At 43.3% G+C, this 15352-nt stretch overlaps 1 protein-coding gene across 1 annotated transcript in view; it reads right to left on the bottom strand.

Annotated features, from left to right (window-relative positions):
* Window positions 1–15352, bottom strand: part of LOC119660594 — a 482908-nt gene that overhangs the window by 130168 nt on the left and 337388 nt on the right. The window lies entirely within an intron of this gene.

Genomic DNA, 15352 nt, shown 5'->3' with positions numbered 1-15352 from the left:
CTAAATTGAAGGAAGATTGATATCCTTTCTAGGCGGTATCCCGAATTACTGATACCGAGGGACAACATGACAACGAGGTTTCACTTCGATAAGAAGTTTGAAACACGTTGGAGTAACAAGACAAACTGGGAAGGCGTGGCTGCGACATACGGCTTAAACCAGCAACTGATTACTTGGTACACTGACGGATCCCTCACAGCAGAGGGAGCGGGTGCCGGTGTCATTGGTCCAAGGAAAATGTACTTTGAGCCAATGGGCAGGTACACTAGCATATTCCAGACGGAAATTTACGCCATAGGCAAATGTGCGTCCTTTAGTCTGCAAAGGAACTACAGGGGGCAGAACATAGCTATTCTCACCGATAGGCAAGCAGCGATCAAGGCACTTAGGTCCAACCAGGTGAACTCTAAACTGGTATGGGAATGCCTTGAGAGACTGAATACACTCGGCTCGTCCAACAAGGTCTGGATACTTTGGGTTCCAGGCCATGCTGGGCTGGAAGGCAATGAGGCAGCGGATGAACTAGCCAAGAAGGGAGCAGGGATGCCTTTATACGGGCCAGAACCCTTCTGTGGAATCGGAAACGGTTTCATGGCTATGAATCTAAGAAACGAAGAAAAACGGCTGAGGGAACTATATTGGGCGGGCCTACCAGGGATGGAGCAGTCCAGAGTGCTTATTGGGGGATACGAACCCATGCGCACAAAGGATTGCTTAAACCTCACCAAAAAGAACCTCCGAATCATAGTGGGAATTCTCACTGGTCATTGTCGGCTGAACTACCACCTAGGGAAGCTAGGGATATCTACGGACACTGCCTGCAGGTTCTGTGAGGAGGAGGACCAAACCTCTATGCACGTCCTGGGACAGTGTCCAGCACTTGTGCAAAGTAGGTCGATACATCTGGGAGAACACTTAATACCAGATGCAAAGCTGAAACTTCTGGAAGTGGGGAACATACTAAAGTTCCTAACGGTTACTGGCCTGCTTGAGATACTATGATCAACGAGTACACTATAACCAGTAAAAGGGGCACAATAGTTCTTCAAGGACGCGGTGCGACTTTCCCTTAACAAATAATAATAATTCCAGGCTGGATCATCCTCATCCATACGGATTAAGTGTTCCCCCCACCGTATTGAGCCGGATTTTAACCACAACCTCACGGTCATGGTGTCGCTCATAGATTTCGTCGTTATGTAGGCTACGCAATCGTCCATGTAGGGGGCCAAAAATTCTTCGGAGGATTCTTCTCTCGAACGCGGCCAAGAGTTCGCAATTTTTCTTGCTAAGAACTCAAGTTTCCGAGGAATACATGAGGACTGGCAAGATCATTGTCTTGTGCAGTAAGAGCTTTGACCCTATGGTGAAACATTTCGAGCGGAACAGTTTTTGTAAGCTGAAATAGGTTCTGTTGGCTGAGAACGACCGTGCGCGGCTTTCAGAATTGCACTGAAAAATACTGAAATAGTCTAAGGCACGCAGGTTTGGGATGATGCTTTGGCCAGGAAATGTATCGCAAGTACAGAGACGGGGAGCTTTGGGTGTGGTGTCTACGATGGTGTCTATGGTGGTCGCGAGAGTAAATCTCATTACCTTTCTTGCCAAGGAACGTAAAATAATTTACAAGGAAGAGACACAGCGGAGGTGGTTGAACCAGAAGAACGACAATATACACTTAGGAGGCAAATAGATTGCGCTAATTGTCAGTAACTTAGGTCCATGGTTGAACCGAAAGCATGGTGAGATTGATTATTTTTTTACTTAGTGCTGAGCAGGTATGGAGGTTTTCGACACAGCGCATTGGAAGTCATATTATATATGGATGCGTCAATCACTCGTATGCACCATAATTCACGGTTCGCTGAAATGTACATAAACTCGCTCCAGGGCTTCCCGCGAACCCTACACTCCTCCTCTATTGCGTGGCGTAGCCGACAATGGAATCGTCGGACCTCTTTAATATGAGACCTTCTGATTAACTCAATAACGGGTAACTGGCCTGAATGCCGATGAAGTTAGCTCTGCGAGGATACCGGATGAATGCATTTATGGTTTAGATATTTTCTTTTGTGCCTGATGACTAGCTATTTCATCGACAAGAGACAAACTTCAACGGGTGTCATACAGTTATGAATCGTTGTGAATGTCTCTATCTCTTTCGCTGCTAGTCATCGCTGACGAGGAGTCCACTGTTAACGTTCCTCACAGGACAAGTGAAAGATTTGCACTACAAGCAATTTCTTTCGCGATGAGGTATACAGTGAGCTGCAAATCCCCTTTCGTCACGGCACATAGCACTTTGAACTTCCTAAGATTTCGTACGATAACGTAGCTCGAGCACGTCAGTATTTTTAATGCCGGCCAAATTCTCATCACTATTACCATGCGGGTAGTTCGAGGTATCTGACATCTCCCAACGTAGAGTGACAGTCAGATCATAAAAGAGGTCGATGCTGAACTTGATCTGATCCCCTTCGAGGCCGATGTCATTGCCTCTCTTGTTATGCACATCCAGGAGAGAACCCTTAAATCTACTGCTGATCTTAAAGTAATTAATCTGATTGCTCGTACGGTGTCGGTCTCTGCGCCCGAACATGCTACCAACAATGAAATAAGGCAACAATCCACAAGACCATCGCATCGAAATTTACAGCGAAAGTCAAACTGCGCTGAGGAAGTTGAACAGTCTTTTGATCACCCCAGAAAGCATTCAGAAATGTAGAAACCGTTTGGATTGGATTGCTTCTGGAATGCAGTGGAACTACCCTGGATACCTAGTTGCTGTAAACTAGAGGGAAATGAACTCTCGGAATTCATAGTAAATAAGTTTGATTTTTTCCCATGTCGGGACTAGAAGCAGCAGTTGGAATGTCAAGACGAATGTTGCTATCATAAACCGGAAACAAGCTCCCATTAATGTAGAAGTAGAATAGTAGAATATTGCTAGATACACCAAACCTTTCCTGTCAGAACTAAACAAACATTTATATTCAGTCTAAAAGCAAATTGGCAGTACGCTGTGAGTGGTCAGAAGCTCTTCCTCTCGTGCAGTGGATCCTTTTATTCTATAGCCTAATTCCAGAAAATTCTGTATAAGCTCTTTGGTATTTCTTGTACACTTCTGCATAGTCTTCAGATTTACGATGTAGAAATGTGCTTCGGTGACTACTAAGCCTGTTGTCTGCAGTATTGTGGATGCTGTCACGTCTGTTCCCGTCACTTCTCTACCACTAGCTTGCTTGATTATTTCAACTAATACACAATAACAGGCAATTTTGTACTACCAGAAGTGATAAATTGGTAGTGATCTGCAACGCGCTGCACAGAGACATGTGTGAATTGGAGTCTCGGCTCAGTTACCAAACCAGACGGCGCTCACCGGTTACTCGCAAAGGGCCCCAATTTTTTCTTCTTTGTTTTAATTGGCACTACATCTTGTTTCTGGTTGTCAGGTATCGTTGTAGTTTTTTAGTGGGTAATCTATGAAGCCTGGGATTACTAACAGATACAGGGAGCAACCGCACCAGGCGCGGAAGTTTTATCAACAAGCCGGCCGGATGAAGCCTTACACACCTCGATGTTCATCCTGCCAAGACAAAGAGCGAAAGAGGGACAGAATGGGCATATTGGAGCGATGGGTTGAGTACTTTGATGAACTACTGAACAACCAGAACATCGGTGAATTGGAGGTCCCGCCAACTGAAGACGACGGACAAATACGGCCACCACGAAGTATAGAAGAAACAGTCCGTGCAATTCAGCGACTTAAAAATCACAAGTCGCCAGGAGCCGATGGAATTACAGCGAAATTGGTTAAATATGGAGGCGACCAATTACACCAAGTGGTTCATCAACTTGTGGGTTGGGAGATATCACACAGCAATTATAGAGGTATCACGTTGCTGAGCACCATTTATAAGATATTCTCCGCTATCTCACTAGGCCGGATTGCCTCATACGCCCAGAACATCATTGGCCCATACCAAAAAGGCTTCACTCCAGGTAAATCAGCAACAGATCCGATTTTCTCTCTGCCGCAAGCGATGGAAAAACTGTTGGAATATAGACATCAGTTGCATCATCTTTTCATCCACTTTAAAGCTGCCTATGAGAGCATAGCCAGGGTAAAACTATACACGGCCACAAGAAAATTCGGTATTGACCCTGACCAATGTGCGAGGCTAGATAAAAGTAGCAGGATTACTCTCAAGATCATTCGACATCAACAACGGTCTACGACAAGGGGATGTCTTATCATGCGTCCTCGATAACCTGGCCTTGGAGAAAGTGATCCGTGATGCTGAGGTAAATGGGAGAGGTACGATCCTCTTTAAGTCCACCCAACTACTGACCTACGCTGACGATATCAACATCATGGGAAGAACGACCCGAGACGTACAAGCTGCCTTGATCCAGATCGAGCAGGCGGCAATAGGCGCGAGATCTTGGGCTGTACATCAACGAAGGCAAGACAAAATATATGGTGGCAACGTCAGTACCAAAAACTAACCAACCAATAACATCAAACCGCACTGGTCAAACGGGAAGAATAAAGATAGGAGACTATAACTTTGAGACCGTTGATAATTTTTCCTATCTAGGGTCGAAAATCTCAACCGATAGCAGTTACTATGATGAAATCTGTGCACGGTTGTTGTCAGCCAACAGAATCTATTTCAGCTTACAAAAACTGTTTCGTTTGAAACGTCTCACCATAGGGTCAAGGCTCTTACTGTACTGTAAGACTATGATCTTGCCAGTCCTCATGTATTCCTCGAAAACTTGGGTTCTTAGCAAGAAAAATTGTGAATTCTTGGCCGCGTTCGAGAGAAGAATCCTCCGAAGAATTTTTGGACCCCTATATGAGGATGGACGATTCCGTAGCCTACATAACGACGAAATCAATGAGCGATACCTTGACCGTCTAGTTGTGGATAAAATCCGTCTCAATAGGTTACGGTGGGCGGGTCACTTAATCCGTATGGATGAGGATGATTCAGCCCGGAAAGTTTATAAGAGCAATATCTATGGTAGAAAAAGAAGACGAGGCAGACCTTGCTTGAGATGGAGCGATGGCGCGGGCTATACAGCTTTTAGGGATATCGAATTGGTGGACCTCGTCGCAAAACCGGGATGTCTGGAGTTCCTTATTAAGGCAGGCCTAGACCGGATACCGGTTGTTGCGCTGTTTATGATGATGATGATGAATCTATCAAGCCACGAAGTTTATGCATTTTTTTAACCTACCTCCTGAAACGTGACAGTGGCTTTCCGTTATTTATATTAAAGTTATCCATTCTTCTTCCTTTCGAACGTGGGCTAGAGCCTGGCTAGGGTAGGAATCCCATAGGCCGTATCTCATCAACATCCAAGCGAAATTTGTTGGATGTCCTACTATTATTAACAGGGTTATACAAACTGAAATTTGCCTTCATAGCTTCGAATTACTACACTTTAAGGACTACTATAAAATGTCAATACCGCATTGAACTGAATATCAGGTGTATTTAATGTATATACACTATGAGCTATGACTCCAAACTGGTATAAGACCTAAGACACCTGAATTTTATTTTGAAGCAAGCAAGCATCAAAGGACCTGACCTACCTTCCCTCAAAAGTTGGCAGAGGGGTTGTCGAGCGTATGTCGACTGATGCTTCGTTTGGAGTGCACTTGAGTGGTGCCGCGTTATCAAAATTGAGTTTTCAATTCCCTTTCGGCAGCTCAGCCAATTTTGAGTAATTGATTAGGCGTCGATAGGTCTTATAATAGTAATCCCAATACTGAAAATGGCTTATCTGAAACTGTAGACAAAATTCCTCTGTAATTGTAATCTTGCGGCTATTAATCACAGATAACCTATGCTCTATTATCCTTATATCCTTCAATCAATTCTAAATTCTTGCTATACCCCCATTCTTTTCATACAATTCATAATTTTCCCAACATATTATCCTTATCTCCCATGATACCAATATATCTGACTTACACATTCATCAAAAGTTTTTAAAGAAATTTCGCCATCAATAAATCAAGTAACGTATTTAAAATGGAACGAACGGACGATGCAAAAATACCCAACAGGGAATTCAAATAGGAAACGGATAGAAGGAGTTTGGTCGAAAAGTCACGTGAAAGTTGGGATGCTTCTGTCATCGCGGGCGGGAGGATATTGGGGGTAACTTTAAGGAGTCCGAGAAAACGGTCATTGGAATTAGATGACCAGAGGCATCATATTTGGGAAGTGAACGCTTTATGGGAATTGGGATGCTATGGAAAAGGCTTTTCCATTTCTAAAATGCTGTGTTGTGAAAGGTTTTGTAAGTTCAACAAAAGTGCCAGACGTTTTAGCTAAACTTTATGCTGAGGGCAACTTGTGACAAGATGAAATATGAGAGTAATATAAAGTTAGATGCAGTTTCAGCTTGGTGGCGTTAATTCAGGTTCTATTTTTTATTTCCTCTTGTCAGTGAAATGTGTGTACCTGGGAATATTAATATCCTTCTCCGATATAGTAATGTCCTGAACATTCACTCTGAGGATTAGTTGGTATTTGTTGCTTGTAATAACTACTTGGAAGGTTGACTGTGAAATGTTTACACTTTTGGTAGTTTGTAATGGTATTTTGGATTTCATCTTTGACGGGCCTTGTCCTCTTATCCCTAGTGTATTTTGGTATAATCATACACACGTAATCATGTGGGAGAGGATGGAAGGGATAGGGATGGCCCGTCTCTTCTACCTTTCTAATAGCGGCGATAAATGCCATACCAAATCACCACCAAAATATGAAAACGCTTTAACTTTGATCGGTGATCCGTTCGAGCTTTCAGTGGGGTTAGAGAGAAGGAACCTCTATTTCCCGTTACCATACATTCGTCTTTGGCAGTATAATGATATCAAAATAAACCCTCAACAAAAAAGCTCTTGTTATCGGGGACGTTTATTGTTGCCTTGCCCGGAGAACCTGGAGGAGTTCAATGGACCATGGTGTCTTTTCTCAAACACATCGAACACCTACCTAACACCTCGATGATAACTGCCTGCTCACCGGGTTATGGACCCTGGCCAAATGTTCCTGGATTTAGAAAGAGAGGCAAGTAGAGTTGGATTGAAGATAAAACTAACAAAATCAAGGTTCTCAGTCTGATGGGCGATGGCGTTGATTTTTTTCTTTTGCTTCAGCCTTTATCTCGTTCACAAGCGGAATCGGCTCTTCGTAATTGGCTTCGCCATTTAGTTCTATCAAATGCCTGATTTGGATGCAATGGCGAGGCTTTTAAATCCCCATTCAGCGGATCAAGCTACCGTTGTTTCGGCTCGCCTTTTGGTCTCTTACCATCGACTTCGATGTTCAGACCAAGCTTGCCAAGTGAATTCTCGTTAGCACGAATTACGTGACTATACCATCGGAGACGCCTCAGTCGCAGTTCGGTGTAACCCCGTATCGATCGGGGATATCAAAATCAGTTTTGTTTAAATTCAATCTGAGACTGTGTTGCATGAGGCGATGATTGATGATATTTTTGGACAAGTTGCTCGAGATTATTTTTGCAATTAGATGCTAGGAAAACATCTGTATAAAGCAGTATGTAGGGGACTGGGCGTTGGATATCCCGTGTGGCGGTGTCCATAACAAGAACAACGAGGAGTGTTGAGAGGGCGCTTCCTTGATGAACACCAACAGAGACACGAAGCGATTTTGTTACACCCGTCGCACTTCGAACTTTACTTTTCGGATCGTGGTAGAGCAATTGAACTCAGCGCACGAGTCCTTCTGACCCTAAGTGCTATCATAGAGCATACCAGATGAGTTCGTGTGCCACACTGTCAAACGCTTTCTCCAGATCTAGAAATGCAATGTAAAGAGGCGATGCCTTTCATGTATTGCGTGAGTAGTTCCGCAGTTCTTGACAAATCCGGCTTGATTCACGGTATGGAAAAACAGTTGGATCGGATGGTCATTTCAACATTCTGCTGGACTACCTTCCTTTTTCCATGCTGGAACTGTGGTACTTTCTTGCCAGTCAGATAATGTTCTACTTTCTTGAATAACCCGATTAAAGAATTCATCGAGCCACAGTACTGGATCCCAGCTCTTCGCTTCCCAGAGCTCAGATGCGATGTCGTCAGGTCCTGTGGCTTTCCCCGACTTCATTCGTTTTATTGTTTCCTCGACTTCCGTTGCGGTGACAGATGGAACTGCTTCAAATGTCGGAAATGATTGTGGAAGTGCAACAAACTCTTGAGTTGAAATCTGTTCGAAATATCTTCTGTCCGTCGTGTCTCGACGGTTTGTAAGCAAAGTACCGTTCTTGTCATTAGCGTAACAGAGGTGTTCGATATTTTGTGTGCGTTCGTTTTGGCTTCTGGTAGCTCGATACAGATCTCGCGATCGATTATCTACTTTATCGTAAAGATTTTTGTGATGGTCCAATCGGGTGACAGCGATCGTTTTCATTGCTTCCCGGTTAGCATTCTTATAAATTTGCCAATTGGCCAGTGTTTTATCATCGAGAAACTTGTGGTAGAGGCGTTTCTTTTCACGGACCTTCATTTCAACATTCATTCCAAAGCCAACTATCTCGGTTGATGTACCGTTTACCTGACTTGGCGACGCCGAGCGTTGCAGAGGCCGCTTTGTGGATGATGTCTTTCATTTGGTTCGACGATTTTTCCACATTGGTAATTGCGTAAGTGAGATCATTTCTTTTTCTTCGTTCGGCTTCTTTGATGGCATCACGGAAACCCTTTGAGATGGCAATACCAACATCGTATTGAGTGTGTGGGCTACCAAAATGGAGAAGTTTATAGCCATTTTTACCGCGTTCGCGTTCCATTTCGCAACTTTTGACACCAGATCATCGGGTTTCGTGCAGAGCGCAAATATCAATGCACCTTTTCCGAAGGGTCTTGCCCATTTTTCGACAGGACCGGCGCCAGTCCTGGCGCGTCGACTGAGGTGGACGCCCTAGCATTTCTCCGAGGCTTGTTACTCGATCCGATAATCTTGTTTCTAACGACATTCGATGCATTGTCTTGGTCGCCCTGTCGCGCGACCTGTCACCAAGAGAGGAGAGGTAGGATTTAGCATAATGGGATAACTCCGACTATACTTTATCTACCTCTTTCCTTGATCTCAGCAATTTATTTTTGTTTTCCCGAGGACAGTACAAAGTACGCTGCCTCAAAACCTATTCCTTTACCTGAACATGGGACCAGCATACTATTTTAATAGCATGTCGTTGATAAATTTGTATTATTTAGGAAATAAAGAGACGTAGTGATACCAACTCAAAGATCAAGTTGAGGTTGCCCTGAAGTAATCTTCTATCTGTGTTGCTATATTAGGCCATGGAAAGTGGCCCCCACTGTTATTCAGAAGCTCAAAGCCTTCGTCAGATTTGTCTGCGATGAGTCGTCGGGATACACTGTCTTGATAACTTTTTGAACAAAGAACGTCGGACTACAAATCAGTTACCTGTAGACAGTGTGATCAGAGAGCGAAAGTGGCAGTGGATAGGACACACTTACCATGCAGTAGGATCCACTCTTCCAGGATGGGCGACGAGTGAGTCATTCTAAGGGCACTTGGCGCTGGACAATGAAAGAGAAGTGCAAGGGTTTCCGGAATTTTCGGAGGAAATTAAAATGTATGTCAGCAGACAATGTACGATGACGTGTAAGAGTGGTTGACGCTCTATGCACTACGAAGGGATGAATGGCAACGATACATTATAAACCTGATGTGAAAGATGAAGCTGAGGAAATATGAGATGAAAGCCTGACATTTATTATATTAACCAATTTATTTATTGATTTATTTTTTTACAGTAAGTAAGAAAAACTGTTACACTTCATTGCGTAAGGAACTTCCCAAGGAAAGAGGGCGCTCTGAGCTACGTTACGGGATATTAATACAGGTTTACTTCGATTTAAGAAACTATATGGACCTATAAAAACGTATCATAAGTCGATAATGACGTTAGCCGGACATCAAATATGTATACAGTCAAAATATAAGCTAAGATATCTGGATTGGTGGAAAATCTGTGACATATCTCTCATCAGGCTTTGCTTTTTCTGTGGATAAGGAAACACTCACCGGACGGGATCTGGGACTATACACGTATAGGCGTAACTCAGATAGGAGGGAGTAAAATGCCATCCGTGGTTAAAAATTCGCTATGGGGCGGATTCCCAGAGAAGTACAGGCAATAGAGAGATCGGTATTATTAGTGTGCCAGCAAGTGAAAATAGGTGTTAATATTGATTATGGTGGGCAACTTAAGAATAGGTAGGATCTCACGCAGACTCAGGGGCTAGTATGCATCCCTAAAGGGCTCCTACAAATGCCTCGATTTTGACTACTTTGCAGAAACATACATCAGCCAATTTGATGCACCGGAAAGGCGCAAGAAGTGCCGTGGTTTCGTACGAGCATAGGCAAAGAGGACAACAGTTGCACCATCTATTCATCGACTTTAAAGCCGCCTATGATAGCATAACCAGGGTAAAACTGTACACGGCCATGAGATAATTCGGTATCCCGACGAAATTAATAAGACTGACTAGGCTGACCATGACCAATGTGCGAGGCCAGATAAAAGCAGCAGGATCACTCTCAAGACCATTCGACATCAACAACGGTCTAAGACAAGGAATGGCCTATCATGCGTCCTCTTTAACCTGGCCCTGGAGAGAGTAGTTGACGATGCAGATGTAAACGCGAGACGCACCATCCTTTTCAAGCCCACCAAACTACTGACCTACCCTGAAGATATTGACCTAAGAGAAGAACAACCCGAAATGTACAGTCTACATTCATCCAGATCGAGCAGGCGGCGCGAGATCTTGGGCTGCACATTAATGAAGGCAAGACGAAGTACATGGTGGTAACGTCAACGCCAAAAACCAAAGAACGAACAACATGAAAATGCGGCACTACAACTTTAAGACCGTTGATAATTTCTTCTATCTAGGGTCGAAAATCACAACCGATAACAGCTATGATGATGAAATCCGCAGATGGTTGTTGGCAGCCAACAGGGCCTATTTCAGCTTGCATAAACTTTTACGGTCGAAACGTTTCACCATAGGGTCAAAGCTCTTACTGTAAAAGACTATAATCTTGCCATTATGTATTCTTATGTATTTCTCGGAGACTTGATTTCTTATCAAAAAAAAAATGCGAACTCTTGGCCACTTTCGAGAGAAGAATCCTCTAAAGAATTTTTGGTCCACTCCATGAGAATGGACGATTCCGTAGCTTACATAACAACGAAGTCTATGAGCGATACCATTACCGTCAGGTTGTGGATAAAATCCGGCTCAATAAGTTACGGTGGGCGGGTCACTTAATCCGTATGGATGAGGATGATCCAGCCCGGAAAGTCAATAAGGGCAATATCTATGGTAGAAAAAGAAGACGAGGCAGACCCTGCCTGAAATGGAGCGATGGCGTAGGTCAGGACGCCAGACAGTTTTTAGGGATATCGAATTGGTGGACCTCGGCGCAAAACCGGGATGTCTGGAATTCCTTATTAAGGCAGGTCTAGACCGGATACCGGTTGTTGCGCCGTTGATGATGATGATAGGCAAAAAGGGTTCATATCTACAGCTGCTACGCTCATTCTAGCGTAATAATAACACAATGTGGCGAGATGTGAGAGAGTTTCGCGTTGGACACTGGAGATCCACTGCCATGACCCAGTCTTGAAGTAAGGAAGCCTTGCGTGTCCGGAGCATACCAGATGCCACATTTTAACGATTATAACTCTGTTAGTAATAATGCGACTTCCACCAAAATCATTTGAACAGATATTGGTATGGGGGTATTTCGAAGCCTAGGCACTGGATAGTGGCAACGTAGAGATTTTTTTCAGATTTTTCGGTTGTCTAGGTCTGAGAATGGGTCCGTGAAAGAGATTACCACTTTTTAGCCCCCACCTTCCCTCATTATGCATTAACATTGTATTTCAATCTGAGATCATTTTCACCTGATACACCACATGGATATATTTGATGGAAAAAAAATTACACATTTCTTTTGCATGTTGGAAATAACAAGGCTGGGGGACTGGACAGGATTCCGAATGAAGCTCTTCTCGGGGATATTTTAATTACGCATGGCGCTTGCTACCGAAGCGTTAAAAGCCACTCGAGTGTCGCCTGTATCCGTCTTATAAATACTACGTGGAAGATGTTGGAGGGGATGATATACATTGGCTGCCGGCCTTCTATCGGAGAGATAGTATGGGATTCGGCGAGCCTATCCCATAGCCAATCTATTCTCTAGCAGTGCAGTGGTCATTGACAGGTGCTGACCAGTAACAACACTACATTTCAGAAATGCCTCTAATTCGGCCAGTTAGAGTGTGAATAAACGGTGAGTCACTGCCTATTTAGCTTGGATAATCGAGGAAATCCCCCGGAAACAGAGGCGGTGCTACAAGACAGATGATAGCCCAGAAGAATATATTGCGAAAGCAGATGTTCTTCAAAGTTCCGCGTTGAGTTTTTTGTTGTCGAACATTATGGAGCATGGAGTGTTTGATCTTTTTGCGTTGCACGTAGCGATAGTGATGGGTTTCGCAGACAATTCGATGGTAGTTGTATGAAGTTCTAACAGCATGGGGATATGAAACTATGGTATATGGGGAAGAATCTATTGATGTTGCTAAATGATGGTTACGGATGGTCAAACTGGAACTAGCGTTCGAAAAGGCGATGGCAGGCTTCGTTGCTTATCGCAGAAAAAAGAAACACCTAAGTGGGAACAGCGGGAAACGATGTGAACTTAAGGAGGGTCGGTTGAATTGCGCTGAGGATGTGCGGTCCATTTGGGATAGCATTGGGTGATACTTTATCAGTTATCGTGGAAGTGGTGCTTATATGTTCTCTAGCACGAAAAAGGGAAAAGGGAGGAAGAAACAATACAAGATCAACAGTAGGGTAATTCCGAAAGTGTCGGTGTACCTAAATTCTGCTTTTGTATATTCAAAATAGGAGGAGTGGAGAATTAAATTTTGACTTGACAATGTTCCTGCCCCTTTCTCCAAGACATTTGATCGAAGTCGAAACTCGGCGTGTTTGAAAGGAGATATTATGACCCATTGTACTCCATCACAATTTCCAAGGAAGCAGTATGATATGATATGGATGTCACCAATAACGAGAAGAAAAAATATCGAAGACGGGATGCAACCATGTCGGATTACACTTTGGAACTTAATTTCCTCTGAGATGGAGCACGTTATGTTATAATAGGCTTTACAAAGAAAAGTTCCTTTGTTTTCTACAATTGGGTAATGAAATCATTTAAAAATTAATTCCAAGTATATTGTAGATGTTTTATTGAGAGTTTGTAGCAGACACGTGTTTTGGACATAAAATGTGTCCTTCTTCAGTGCTACTTGTACAACTCCCCAATAAAACAGCTACAGTATAATTGAAATTCATTTTGAAGTGATTTTTGTTCAGGGGTTGAGGAGTCCTAAGTCGGCATCCACTTGATATCGGATCGCGCCAAGTAGAGGGCAACTTACTCTCACTCTTTATGATCCATGGACTCCTCTTTTTGGGTTTAACATCAAGTTCAAAAATCAAAACAGGGGACGAAGACGGTTACGGTTTCGTACCAGGGCAGGGGCGACTCATCAGACGCTTCCTCACCTCTGCCTTGGGGGCAGCGTGACCGAAGCGGCTAGCAAGTGTTAAACGCTTATAGGTAGCGGGCTAGTGAGTTGTCTCTGCCCGGCTACGAAACCGTAGCCGTCTTCGTCTACGTGGATCAACAACTTTGGGAGAAAGTTTCTTCACGTGGTTGACGGACCCAGGATTCCTTCAATTGCTGAAGAAAATTTGGTTTCAAAAGGCATGGTGGGGCCATTCAGGGCGAAAACCATAGCACTCAAATATCCACTTATTACATTGAAAATGGAAATTTTAAACATTGCCCCAGCTTCGCGGAATCTTTCTATAAGTAGAATTAGTAACTCTGCAGAAATTGCAAGAAACTTCTCTGCGGGGAATTCGCCAAGGCTTTGTTCTGCTAGAGTGGAAAAAATATTTCTCTTTTATTTAGAGGAGCAGTTCGTATTCGTATATAAATGCGAATGGTAGAACTTAAATTGATATTGCACTTAAAGAGTCATGGTGAAGCACTTCTTTCACCTTTTCAGGTGGTCATTATAGATGAAAAGGCTACCGTTTATGCCTCTCACAGCCCTTAATGATGGGATATGTGGTAGCAAGATCATTATTATTTGTAGCTGCTTCTGCTTTTCTGAACATCACATCGGTGGATTTCTTCTTATATTTTATGACGGTAATGGAGCTAAAGCGAGTCATGCTGACTCTCTTTCGTAACGATCAAGAGCATTCTAAGTTTCTTCTATTCGTTTACGTTCTCACAGTTAGTCATGTCTTGTGATGTCACTTTGGCACGTGGCAGCAATCTGACTTGACACCCAAGAGAAAGACACTGATGGTGACCCAGTGCGAAATATATAAAGAAACTGGGAACCGTCACTTTCGTTGTTTTCAAGGTTATCAAGTGTGGTTAAGATGCAAGTTGAACGGTTGAAATTCTCTCGATTTCATAAAATCATTCATTAACGCTCTAATGGGGCAATGACATTTGCAATTATTCTCTGCCTCCTTCAAACAAGGCCACATAAAATCCATACATAGCTTCCCATAGTCAAACCCGTCTAAAGCAAAAACTTGTATCTAACTTTTGTTTATAAATTGAATGTATTTCAAATGACGCTATCGACAAAAGAACCATGCTTACAAGGAAAGTCTATTAAGGAGACAATAGTCTTACAAGCTGGGATCATCGAATCAAGTCCTGGCACGAATAAGGAAAACAGCCATTTATATATAGAATGAGGGTACAAGTCGCAAGAATTCAACTTTCATTCCGCTTCGAAGTAGGGATGGCGACCGAGAGTCTCACATCCGCACTCGTTGAAAGAGTTAATGAACAAATGAATAAAGTTTTCCAATTCTCAAACATTAATTGGCCTTTAAATTCTAGCTAAATAGCACCCAGTCTCCCTGCGGAGCTGGCATCGAGTCAAACTTGGCAATTTATACTTCTTATGAGACCAACGAGGATTACCATAGATGCAAAGGATAACATTGAGTTGGCTAGATATGTGACACTACCCTTGAAACAATTTCAGGAGCAGAGTGTGTGCTATGAAAAGGCGGCAGTCGTGTGCAATTCAAATATATGACGCCCATTGTGATCATCCAGGCAACTTGTTACTGGCCGTTATCATGGCTCGGAGTCCAAAGCCCTATCATTGCGAACTTATGGCTACTGAAAATCCAGGGTAT

This window comes from Hermetia illucens, chromosome 6, assembly GCF_905115235.1.
Source record: "Hermetia illucens chromosome 6, iHerIll2.2.curated.20191125, whole genome shotgun sequence".
NCBI classification, from domain to species: Eukaryota; Metazoa; Arthropoda; class Insecta; order Diptera; family Stratiomyidae; genus Hermetia; species Hermetia illucens.
Note: the sequence above shows the minus strand (reverse complement) of the source record. Positions and strands in the feature narration are given on the sequence as shown.